This window comes from Pyrus communis, chromosome 17, assembly GCF_041283825.1.
Source record: "Pyrus communis isolate YQ-2024b chromosome 17, ASM4128382v1, whole genome shotgun sequence".
NCBI lineage: Eukaryota > Viridiplantae > Streptophyta > Magnoliopsida > Rosales > Rosaceae > Pyrus > Pyrus communis.
The window spans coordinates 27,313,624-27,325,621 of NC_142581.1; the positions used below are offsets into that span (position 1 = coordinate 27,313,624).

The 11,998-nt window shown below is 38.1% G+C and overlaps 1 pseudogene across 1 annotated transcript; it reads left to right on the forward strand.

Moving 5' to 3' along the window:
* Positions 1-7,359: 7,359 nt before the first annotated feature.
* On the forward strand, positions 7,360-9,095 carry LOC137708755 (phospholipase A1-IIdelta pseudogene; annotated as a pseudogene). The gene has a single exon (XR_015958241.1). The product of XR_015958241.1 is annotated as a phospholipase A1-IIdelta pseudogene (transcript).
* Positions 9,096-11,998: the final 2,903 nt, after the last annotated feature.

An 11,998-nucleotide genomic window follows, 5' to 3' on the forward strand; every position in this document is an offset into this window, starting at 1 on the left:
ATTTTTTCAATTTTTTTTTAAATTAAAATCTGAAATTTTGTTTGATAACTATTTTCAATTTTTAATTTTCAAAAAAAATGAAAACTAAAAATTACTTTGCTTGAGTTTTCAAAATTTGGCATTGTGTTTTCAATTTTTTTTTTTTAACCTGAAATAGTTATCAAATAAGATTTTATTTTCAAAAAAAAGAAAATTAAAAAAAAATAATAATAATTATCAAACTGCCCATAAAATATTTGATAAAACTCTCAAAATTTGTTGGTCCAAAAAATCTGGTTTTGATTATCTACTCTAACCTAGATTTGAAAACCATTTGTTTGGCCCATTAATGAAATTAATAACCGGACAAAAATATCCTTAGAATTTTATTAAATTATATTAAGCCTAGCTGCCAATTTATTGCTGCCTTCCTTCAACCTTTCACTCCTCTTTGCGCCTACCTATCACCATCTCAGCCACCTTTTTCGGACGGGTCTGCTTCAACTGCCCTCCCTCACCCAGCAACGGCTTTTTTATTTTTTATATTTAACAAACGATATTATCTACATTAAAAGAGAATGATGAACTTAACTTTATAATAGACTAGCAACAATGTGGTTCAAATTCATCTTTGTCGAGAATTGACCTAAGAACTATCGCTTACAATTGAAGAAATACCACTAAATTATAATACTAATTGACTGCTATTTTTATTTAAAAATAATTCGAAGGTTGAAAATTCTTTTGATAATATTTTCAGTTTTATATTTATATTTATGTTTTCGTTTTTTGAAAACTAAAAGCTAAAAAGATGATCTTGCTGTGGCAGGATTCGTTTTTCTCGACCCCAATGGCACTCCAATTATTGAAAAAGTTATCTGACATGATTGTTTGAACAGAGGAAAAGAAAAACCTTCTTTTTTCTTAATTTTTTTTCTTTTGAACGTTATCATTGAATCACGTCAACATTTTATTTATATTATAATAGAGAGAGAGAAATAAAAACAAAAAAAGAAAGTGTGAGAAGAAGGAAAGGAAGAAACAAGATTAGAAGGGATAAAAATCCTACTTTAAATAAAATTTCATTCGTAGTAAGAGAATTCTAGTATCATTCGTGTCTTAACTCAGGTGCTTTCAGTTGCAATCATACGATTCTACTATCATCAAATAAACAATCTACATAAACCACCGATCAACAAGATGCATGTAGAAGTTCGATGAGCAACATTATCTGCTGCACGAGGGGCAAATTGCACCCATGCATCTACAAGAGACCAAGTAGAGTCGGTATTGTATTTTAAGAATAAAGATACGAGGAATGATATAAACCTTTTTATTTAATTATATCTTTGGTCGTCGATATAGTCATTTTTATCAAGGTAGAAAACAAAATAAGGGTTTAAGATACGTAACCCCAAACGTCAGCGTTGCATTGCCCTGCAAAACCACCTCATATGAAAAGAAAATAATAATAATAATAATAATAATGATATGCATTAGGAGGGGTGGAGTTGGTGTTGTCGGAACTCGGAAGCGTCCGAAAAGAAAAGGAAATAATAATGATATACGTAGGAGGGGCGGAGTTGGTGTTGTGCGGAAGCGTCCGAATACATGCTCTTGATTCCACTTGTGTGAAAGTGGCGGATATGAGATCAATACACATTATATTAAAATAATATAAGGATTTATACTGATTCGACTTTCTTAGAACCTTCTTTAGTATGAAGACGGTAAGGAAATTTCATTATTATCAAAGAAGATTACAAAAGTGTTTAAGCTGTCACAACTTGATTCTCAAATACACCTAGATCACTCTCATACATAGACGAGCCAAGAACAAATCTCAAATTCTTGCTCACATACAAACCCAAAAAGAGAGAGCAATTCCATCCCACACCCAATAATTGTCTTGTCAATTGGGCCAGAGGCAATTATTTACTTAGTAAATAGTAATGCCCTAGTACATCTTCACCCGTAAATGAATTGCCTGAGTGATTCGATGCAAAATTTTTATTTTTTTTAAACATTTAAATCATTTCTATTTAGTATTATGGTCGAGTGATATTCCTCTTCACTTGTAAATGGGAGGTGTTAGTTCCATTTTTGCCGAAGGCGAATTTGAACCACATTTTTACTAGCCCATTGTGAGGCTTAACTCATCATCTCTCCTTTAATGTAGATAATTGTAAGTGGGAGGTGTTAGTTCCATTTTTACCAAAGGCGAATTTTAACCATATTTTTACTAACCCATTGTGAGATTTAACTCATCATCTCTCCCTTAATGTAGATAATATTGTTTGTTCAAAAAAAAAAATATATATTTATATAATTAATTAAAAACACGATTTTATTTTTATTTTTTTATAAAAAAAATCCTCTCTTCCCCTTTTTTTAATTTATTTTTTATTATGTCTGAACCCTCTTCCTCGTTTTCTCCGTTCTTTTTCATCTTCCACTCCCTATCCCTGGCTCTCTCTTCTTTTCCCTCACATTGTTTTTACTCCGGCCCCTCTCCTTCTTCCCGTGCTTCCTTCTATCTTCCTATCCCTATCACTCTTCCTCTCTCTCCCTCTTCACTCTTCCTCTCTCTCTCTTTCTCAATCCCGCCTCGGCCTCTTTGTCGTCCTCTCTAATATAAAGAAGGGTTTTTATTACAAATTGTCTCTGAAATTGATCCATGCCATCAAGATGGTCCTTGAAATTGAAAATCAATCAATGTAGTCCCTGAAAATTGATGTTGTAGATCAATGCGGTCCTTCCGTCATAATTTTGTTAAAATTTCTGTTATGTGCTAACGTGGCACATAATTAGGTTCCACAATAATTAAATATGGCCCTTAAAATATTTAAATAATATAAATTTTATTTATTTATTTTATACAATTAAAAACTTTAAAAAAAATGAAACAAATCATCTTCTTCCCCTCCACCCCTCCACCAAGTAACAAGCCCCACCCCACCCCGTCGTGCATGCACCCCAATCAACCAATTCTTCCCCTCATACAATGCCACAAAATGCAACATCTCAGGCCCCACCCTCATACTCACTTTTCCCGCAACGCAATTAGTCCACAACCCGAATCGCTTCGGGGACATCCAATTTTCTTAAGCTTTGGTGCTTTGTCACACGCCAATAATGGTCTCGTCGGCAACTCGAGTCACTGACTCCTTCACCAAGACCTACTCCCAGATTCACAAGAAGAAGAAGAAGAGGGTGGGCTTTCCTCTACCGTTTTCGCGTGCCCGATCAACCATCCTCGACCACACTTATTCAGATTTCGGACGGATGAGCGTCTGGGTGGTTAGGTAAGGTTAGGATTGTGATGGCGCCATTGTGATAAATAAAAAATTATTATATCACATCCAATATTATATCTTTTTTAGTCATTTGATATAGTCACATGTTACTTATCATATTAACATTATATCACATCAAACATTACATCCAACATTATATCTTTGTTCTATGTGTAGAAGGCCTTTCCGCGTTGTTTGATTCGTGGGAAGCTCAGGGCTGAATTCAAGGAATCCAAGTATGTAATGGGGCACCAAGTATTCATCATCTTCTTTTTGCGGATGATAATTTTATCTTTACCAGGAGTTCTATATAGGAATGCTTGCAGGTGAAGGAATTGTTGAAAACTTATGAAATGGCATATGGGCAAGCAGTAAATCTGTCAAAAAGTAGTGTGGCTTTTAGTAGAAATTTAACAGACACGGATGCCGACTGTATCAGTATGGAAAGAGTGGAGTATCATGAACATTATCTCGGTTTGCCGGTGTTTGTTGGAAGGCCTAAGAAAGCTATGTTTGCATACATAAAGGACCGTTTATGAAAGAAATTGAATAGTTGGCATGGTTCTTTGTTGAGTAGTGTCGCTGGTAAAGAAATTGTGATCAAGACTGTCTCCTAGGCAATTCCTTTTGTATACAACACATACATTGTTATCACCCAAGTCATTTTGTGATGAGTTAATTAACCAAATGGTGGTGCAATTTTGGTGGGGGAGAAAAGCAGGTAAACGTAGAATTCATTGGGTTAAGTGGCAAAAGATGTGTAAAACAAAATGTGAGGGCGGACTTGGCATCAAGGATTTATATGCTTTTAACCTTGCATTGCTTGCAAAGCAAGGGTGGAGAATAATACAACAGCCACAGTCTCTTGTTTTTGCCAAGGTTTTTAAGGCTTGTTATTTCCCTACTACTGATTTTCTACAAGCTCCAGTAAGACCTAACGCGTTGTACTGCTGGAGAAGTGTGGCAGCATCCAGAATAATCATTCAGAAAGGCGCTAGGTGGAGGGTCAAAGATGGTTTGCATATTAAAATATGGGGTGATAGTTAGTTGCCTTAGGGAGAACTTATATAAAGTTCTTAGTCCTAGACCGATGGGGGTGCATCCCACTTTTACATTTAGATCGCTAAGGTGGACCTCAATGGTCTTGAATGGAATACAAATTTAATCCGAAGTTGGTTTATGGAGGAAGAGGCAAGTCTGATTCTGAGTATTCTATTGAGTTTGTTTTATCCACCTAATATGTTAATTTGGACAATGGAACCTAAAGGCTTGTTTACAACCAAAACCGCCTATTTTGTTGCACGATCGTGTAATGGGATTGATGGTGACGAACCGATGGGATCTTCGATGACTGCAGTGACAAAATTCCTTTGGAAGGCTTTGTGGCGAGTTACTGTTCCAGGGAAAGTTAAGATTTGTGTTTGGCGTGGTTGTATGGATGCACTGTCATCCAAGGTAAATTTGAAACGATGACGAGTCCATATAGAGGATGTCTCTGTGTTCTGTGATAAGGAGGCAAAGACAATCGAATATGCCTTGCTTCACCGCTCTAGATTTGCTGCTATCTGGTTTGCGAATCCTTTGGGGCTTCACTTGTCTCACCAATGTGAGGATGGACTAGGTGGTTAGATGGAACATATGGCTCAATTGTTATCCAATGAGAGTTTTGAGTTGTTGCTCGTATTATTGTGAAGTATATCGAAGGCGCGCAATGATTTTTTGTGGACGAGTCCAGAGGTATCTCCTTTGGAGATTCAACTCAAAACTCACACTTGGTTGCTGGAATACAAAAAATTGAAAAAGGGGAAACCCTAAGGAAACACGGAACGAGTTCAGAAATGGTAGAAACCAAATTTTGGTGGTATTAAATGTAATTTTGATGCAGCATGGATGAGGTGAGGTTCAATCATATGGAGGCATCGGGGTGGTGGTTAGGAACGCAAATGGGGTGTTTTTAGCAGCTACAGTGGTCCGGTTGGGTGGAATTTATTCTCCATTACATGCAGAAGTTGCTGATGCACGTCCAATAGTTGTGTTTACACATCAATGGTCGACATAGCTGGTGGAGGTGGAAGGCGATGCACTCATGGTGATTTCTGCAATCCAAAACAGTGGGATATCGCGTAATGGAAAGTTTCATTTGGCCGCTGCGAGACGAATAAGGTGGCTCACGGCCTAGCAAGATTCAGTTTAACTCTTGATCATCCAGTTTCAAGGTTCGAGGAACCTCTCGATGTTATTTTAGGCCTTTTATTGGAGGATAATGTTAATAGTTAAATTGTTGGTGTAGGGTACTCTTTTTCCCTTCAATTGAGTTGCAATCCCCGACAAGGTTTTTATTGAGGCTCATTGTTAACACCCTATCCTCTATTTTTGTACGTTCATCTCTCTATTCAATGAATATTGTACTTCACTTCAAAATATAGTCACATGTTTATAAAAGATTACCAAACATTCAGAAGCTGAGTTTTTTTTTTTTTTGTTGAAAGTACTTTTATAAAAAAAATTAAAAAAAAAAAAGCTAAACACTCAACTAATTTATCTTTTATATGTTTATTTTCACTGCATGGCAAAATCATTTTTTTAAAGTCCAATAATACCAAACTAGTCCTAAATGGTTACGCAGCAACCGACCAATTGTAATTAATACAGCTTTTACTTATTTTAATTACAATTGGTACCTTGGACGCAATTAAGAAAAACACTTATTATATTAACCCTCCATATATTATTGAATAAATTTCATATACTTAATATACTTTACATTTGCTTTTTTAATTAAAACTTATCTTATTACACTCAACATTATTCCCTATAATACCCTCATACTTTACATTATCAATATATACCTTACATGAACGTGACCTACAAACTTAAACCCAAATCAATAGTTATAATCTTCCCCAACCCACCACCCAAAAAATTCAGTAAAACAAAACAAACTAACATTTAACAACAAACGCCACTTGATCCACCAAATGGAAACCATTAAAATCTAGAAAATCTTCAAATAACGAATCAAAGAATATAAACATAAATTTACAACTCAATCAAATTAGAGTTCATCTTAGATTCAAAATTACTTCTCTTCATGACGTTGTCGGAGTATATCGATAGTTCGACGGATAGCACGATTTCAAGATCTAGCAGGGTCGGCTAGCAATGGTGATTTTCTCATCGATGGTGCCTGTGGAGGTGGTGACTGAAACTCAGTTCTTTCCTCTCTTCTGATTCAAATTCCAAGTTCTTCTGCCTTCAAATTTGTTTGAACGCCTTTTTGGTGAAGGGATGAGGGACAAACGGAAGGGGGAATGAGGGTGAGGATGAATGTTCGAACGCCTTCCCAGCTTCAAAATCTCATAAATTCCACAATTCGATCAACAATGAACAGCGGCAAACTGCGTGAAATCTGGGTGGGTCTAGTTCGTGTCACCGAGAACAATGGAACGGTGGTGGTGGAGACGATGCTTGTCATCGAAGTTCGCCGTAAAGTCACCTAGGAAGCTCGCTCAGGAAACAAGTCGGGTAGACGGAAGGGAAAGGAGGAAAGATTAGGGGAGACGAGAAGTGTGAGGCCTGTGAGGGTGATGTGTTGGTAGGGTGGGTCCACAATTTTTCATAAAATTATTTAAAATTATTTTTTTAATATTTAATTAATTTTTTAATTCAGTTGGGTTAGGGAGTGGGTTCCTCCTCAAGCCACGTCAATATTTAACAGAAAAATGAACGGAAGTTTGATATTGCAACAAATTCATAAGATGAGGTATAACATTATAACTTTTAAAACATGAGATATAAAATTATGATACGACTCATAATTAAGGTATTTTTGTGTAATTTACTCTACTTTTATAAAGCTTAATGACATAGAAAAAGAGAAGGGATTAGGTAAGGAGGGATGGGCATATACTGTACGAAAGTGCAGTGAAGGTTTCCGAAGGTAGGGGTGTGTTGGATAATTAAGCGGTAAGTTCTAGGAAGAGAAGGAGAAGGTTCAGTTCAGCGGGATGGTCAGCAAAAGCAGGCTTAAATAACTACATCGACCACGTACATTTACTGCTTCCATAGATTCCCTATATATATGATATATCTACTCAGCTAGATTCCCACACAAAAGATGGGAAACAATAATGCTAAACATACAAAAATAACAAGCCATCCTCTCCCTCCCACGTCCATGGCCACCAACCAAACAGCTGATCATCCAGCAGCTGCATGGTCAGAGCTTCTAGGCTCAAACAACTGGGATGGCCTCTTGGACCCTCTAGACCTCAATCTCCGAACCCTCATCCTCCGCTGCGGCAACTTCTGCCAGGCCACCTACGACGCCTTCAACAACGACCAAAACTCCAAGTACTGCGGATCCAGCCGCTATGGCAAACACTCCTTCTTCGACAAGGTCATGCTCCAAGACGCCGCCAACTACCAAGTCTCTTGGTTCCTCTACGCCACTGCCCAAGTCAGCGTCCCCGAGGCCTTGCTTCTCCACTCCCAGTCTCGTGAGTCGTGGGATCGCGAGTCTAACTGGATCGGCTACATCGCTGTCACTACCGATGAAGTCAGCAAAGCCATCGGTCGGCGTGAAATCTACGTCGCATGGCGCGGCACGATTAGAAACTACGAGCGGATTAATGGCATGGGAGCTGAGCTGGAGTCCGCGGAGAATATCTTAGGTTCTTCTCATGCCAATGGCCATCAAAATCACGATGACAAGGATGACGATGAAGATGACGAAAAAGTGCCGAAAGCCATGAGGGGTTGGCTTACAATGTACATTTCCAACGACCGAAAATCCCCGTTTACAAAAACAAGCGCCAGAGTTCAACTTGTGACAAAAATCAACGAGCTGAGGAACAAGTACAAGGACGAGAAGCTGAGCATAACCATGACAGGACACAGTCTCGGTGGGAGTTTATCGGTTTTGAGCGCTTTCGATTTGGCCGAAAATGGGGTATCCGATATCCCAATTGCGGTTTTTGTATTTGGTTGTCCACATATCGGAAACAAGGCACTGAAAAGACGGATTGAGAGGCACCCGAATCTGAAGATACTGCATATTAAGAACCACATCGATGTTATTCCGCACTATCCGGTTCATGTAATGGGGTACCGGAAGGTCGGGACCGAGCTTTTGATTGATACGAGGAAGTCACCATTCTTGAAGGAGTCGAAGAATCCGTTCGACTGGCATAACTTGGAAGGGATGCTGCATGTTGTGGCCGGGTGGAACGGGGAGGAAGGGGATTTTGAGCTGAGGGTGAAGAGGAGCGTGGCATTGGTGAACAAGTCTAGTGATTTTCTCAAGGAGGAGTGTCATGTGCCGGCGGTGTGGTGGGTGGAGAAGAACAGAGGGATGGTGCTTGATGAGAGAGGCGGGGAGTGGGTGTTGCCTTCGCCGTCAGATGAGGATCTACCGGTACCTGAGTTTTGATAGGTAATGGTGGCGGCGGTTGGTAGCGGTGGGACAAAGCGGAAGCGGTGTGTTCCGCCTTCATAGGGTCAAGTCAATGGCTCATATGCAGTACAATAATGTTGTTTGTCCTGTTTTAAGTTGTCTGCAACTTTGAGTAGGTCTCTTTTGTTGAATGTGCGTCATTTTCACGGGTGTTTCATAAATTTTTAGATTGGTGATTTGATAAATTAAACGAAAAAATGACAAGATTTAATAGAGTACGTGAGAGAATAAAAAAAGTGTGTGTTATGAAATTTGAGATTAAATTAATGAATTTAACTAATCCATACATGAGAGAGAGATCAAACCAATGCTTATTATTATTAATTGACTGCTTGCTTTTGGGGGGTGATCAGTCTTTATATATATATACGAATTGATTGATTAAGACATTACGACTTCGTTTGATAGGAAGGACTAACCTAGATAGGAATATTTATGACATTTAAGGTATTTTGAAGGAAAAAATGAATGAAATTTTTTATATTTTGTCCATTACTTGTGAAAAAAAAAATCTTTAGTAGTTCCTACAAAAATAGTAAGATTAAAAATGGATCTTTTCTTTATGAGGAACTTTCAACTTGAAGAATCATATCCAAACTAATCATCACTATCAAACAAGTCCTAAGCATAAATTATGTAGTACTGCAACATTATCAAACGTGAGTTTTGGCAAGAGGCTGTGGTGTATCGTGATCGCTTGGTTGGGAAGGTTTACAATGGCAAACTTGTGGATCTCGATGAGCTAGGCTAGATCGCTTTTATCAAATTTTGGGACATCACCAACAATGATATTGCATTTATCTACTGAAATAACATGGCATGAGTTCCATGTTGAATCTCACATCGGCCGGATTAAAAGATAAGAGTTTAAATATCTTAATTCCACTCTAATTAATATCGAAATCTTTTATGATAAAACCTCACACCTGACGGATTGTGCATGTGGTAATTACCAAGTTGGGGACAGTATTGGTGTTGTTGAAAGTAAGTCGTTGGCTGTCTCTCTAATAATTCTACATGGTATCAAAGTCACAGAGCGGGCCTATACTGTATAGCCAAGTGATGGGTGGGCCCCCATGGCCTCGCACGATGATGATGGATCCCTTGGTCTCGCGTGTAGGGTGAGTTCCTTTAGCTCCACATGGTTGTCGATGTATGGATCTTCCACGTGTGACCCGCTAATTGGGTCCCACATGAGGGGGCGTGTTGAACCCTACATCAGTCGTACTAAAAGATAGTTAATAGTTAGTTTAAATATTCTAACTCCACTCTAACTAACACCGAGGCGTTTTGTGATAAAACCACACACCATAAAATTTCACACATGATGGATTGTGCAGGTGGTAATTACCTAGTTGAGGACAGTATCGGTGTTATTGGAAATAGATATTTGGCCCCTCTCTCTGATAATTCTACATTCCATTGCCCCAATAAGCATTGATTACTAATCCATAATCAAATTGAGAGGAATTGAATTGAGGAGTAGGGGTGGGCACAGTGCGGTTCGGTGCGGTTCCACCCCTAAACTGAAACCGGAACCGAAATATATTAACGGTTCGATTCGGTGCGGTTCCACTTAAATTTATTACTAGAACCTTACGGTTCGGTTTACACCGGTTCCGATCCGGTTCTTGCCGGTTTACGGTTCCTAATAATAAATTATTTGAACCACAACTAGTTTGATCCACATTAACATCCAAGCAGAAATTAGTCTATATCCCAAAAATCACAACCGTCATATTTTGTACAGCTACCGAGTTATCTGCGTGATAGCTATCGAGTTCCACAGCAGAAATTAGTCTATATCCAAGCAGAAATTAGCTCAAACACTGACTGATACCAGCAAGCAAAGTTCCACAGCTCCAGTTTTGAACTAACCCTGCATGTTATCTGCGTGATAGCTATCGAGTTCCTTGTCGAGTTCATCAACCGACTTCTCCACAGGCTTCTTCCTCCCTTCTCCACCACGACCACGCCCGCGTCCACGACCACTGTCGTTGCCACTCCCACGTGGTTTGCCACGACCATTTCTGTTCCCTCCACGACTGCTCCTACTACAAAATCCAAAATCATTGTAACTGTAATCACGGCTTGAAATAGCAGTCAGAGGATAATTGAAAAAAGTCTGGTTAAAATGGGATTTCAAAGTAGACTTCAAACAACTCAGAAATGATCGGAATAGTTTGTACAATGAAATTTTTGTACTGTCTGATCAGGGAAAGATGCATTCTGATATGACAAATAAGTAGAAATGCAGTTTGACAAAACTATAATTAGGTCACTGATAAACAACTAAATCAGTTCATAGTACCTAAAATATGTCTACTGAGTTCATCCAAACAGAGAAACAAGAATTCGACCATCTAAACTCAATTGATCATACAGATTTGCTCTTACATGGTTAAGTGACATACATTTCTAAGCTAAGGCAGGCTACTGCAGTCATTATTGAGTTGCAACTTTCAACTCATAAGTTTCCCAAAGTTAATTAACAAAACAGCAATTGAGCATGCCATCAACAGCCCCAAAAAAATGCAACATTTGAAGCGAGAAGAACAGCAGCATATCCAACAATAGTTAAACCAGTATAGTTTACGAAAGATAGAATCAGAGTAGAAACAAAGATTGCAACTTGCTGCCACACACAAAAGGGAAAGATTAAGGAGAAAAGGTGATAAGGAAGGTGCTAAAAAAATTAAAGTTACATACATACCATCACTAGTAAAAGGTGATAAGTTAGGATTGAATAGTTTATGAATCCGCAATGCTATTGCTAGATGTGCCACCATTCCTTTTTTCTAGAACATATAAAAATTAAGAACTCATTAGCAAATAAGAAAGTAAGCATGCAATATTGTGGACTAATTGGAACAATATAAAAGGCTTGCCCTCCTATCAAAAATACATTACTACAAACTTTGAATCAGCAGCAGAGAAGGCTTCATGTTAAATTTTATTACCAACTTGCAAGAAATTGGGACCAATTTCACAGTAACTACTAAATAAGTAAAACACTAGCCTTAAATCTTCTCACAGTACAAACTACTATAGTAAGAACAGAAAAAAGAACCATCTGGGATGATCATAGACATGTGAAGGAGAGGGAAAAGCAAAGGTAAGACAGACAGGGTACTATGATCACAATAATGGTGATTCCAGAAAATGGTACTAAAAATTAAAACACTGTTGCAATTAAATGCCTCTTCGCAAAAATCATAAATTGAAGTGTCAGGCATTGTAATTAAGTTCATCTAAATATTAAATCCAA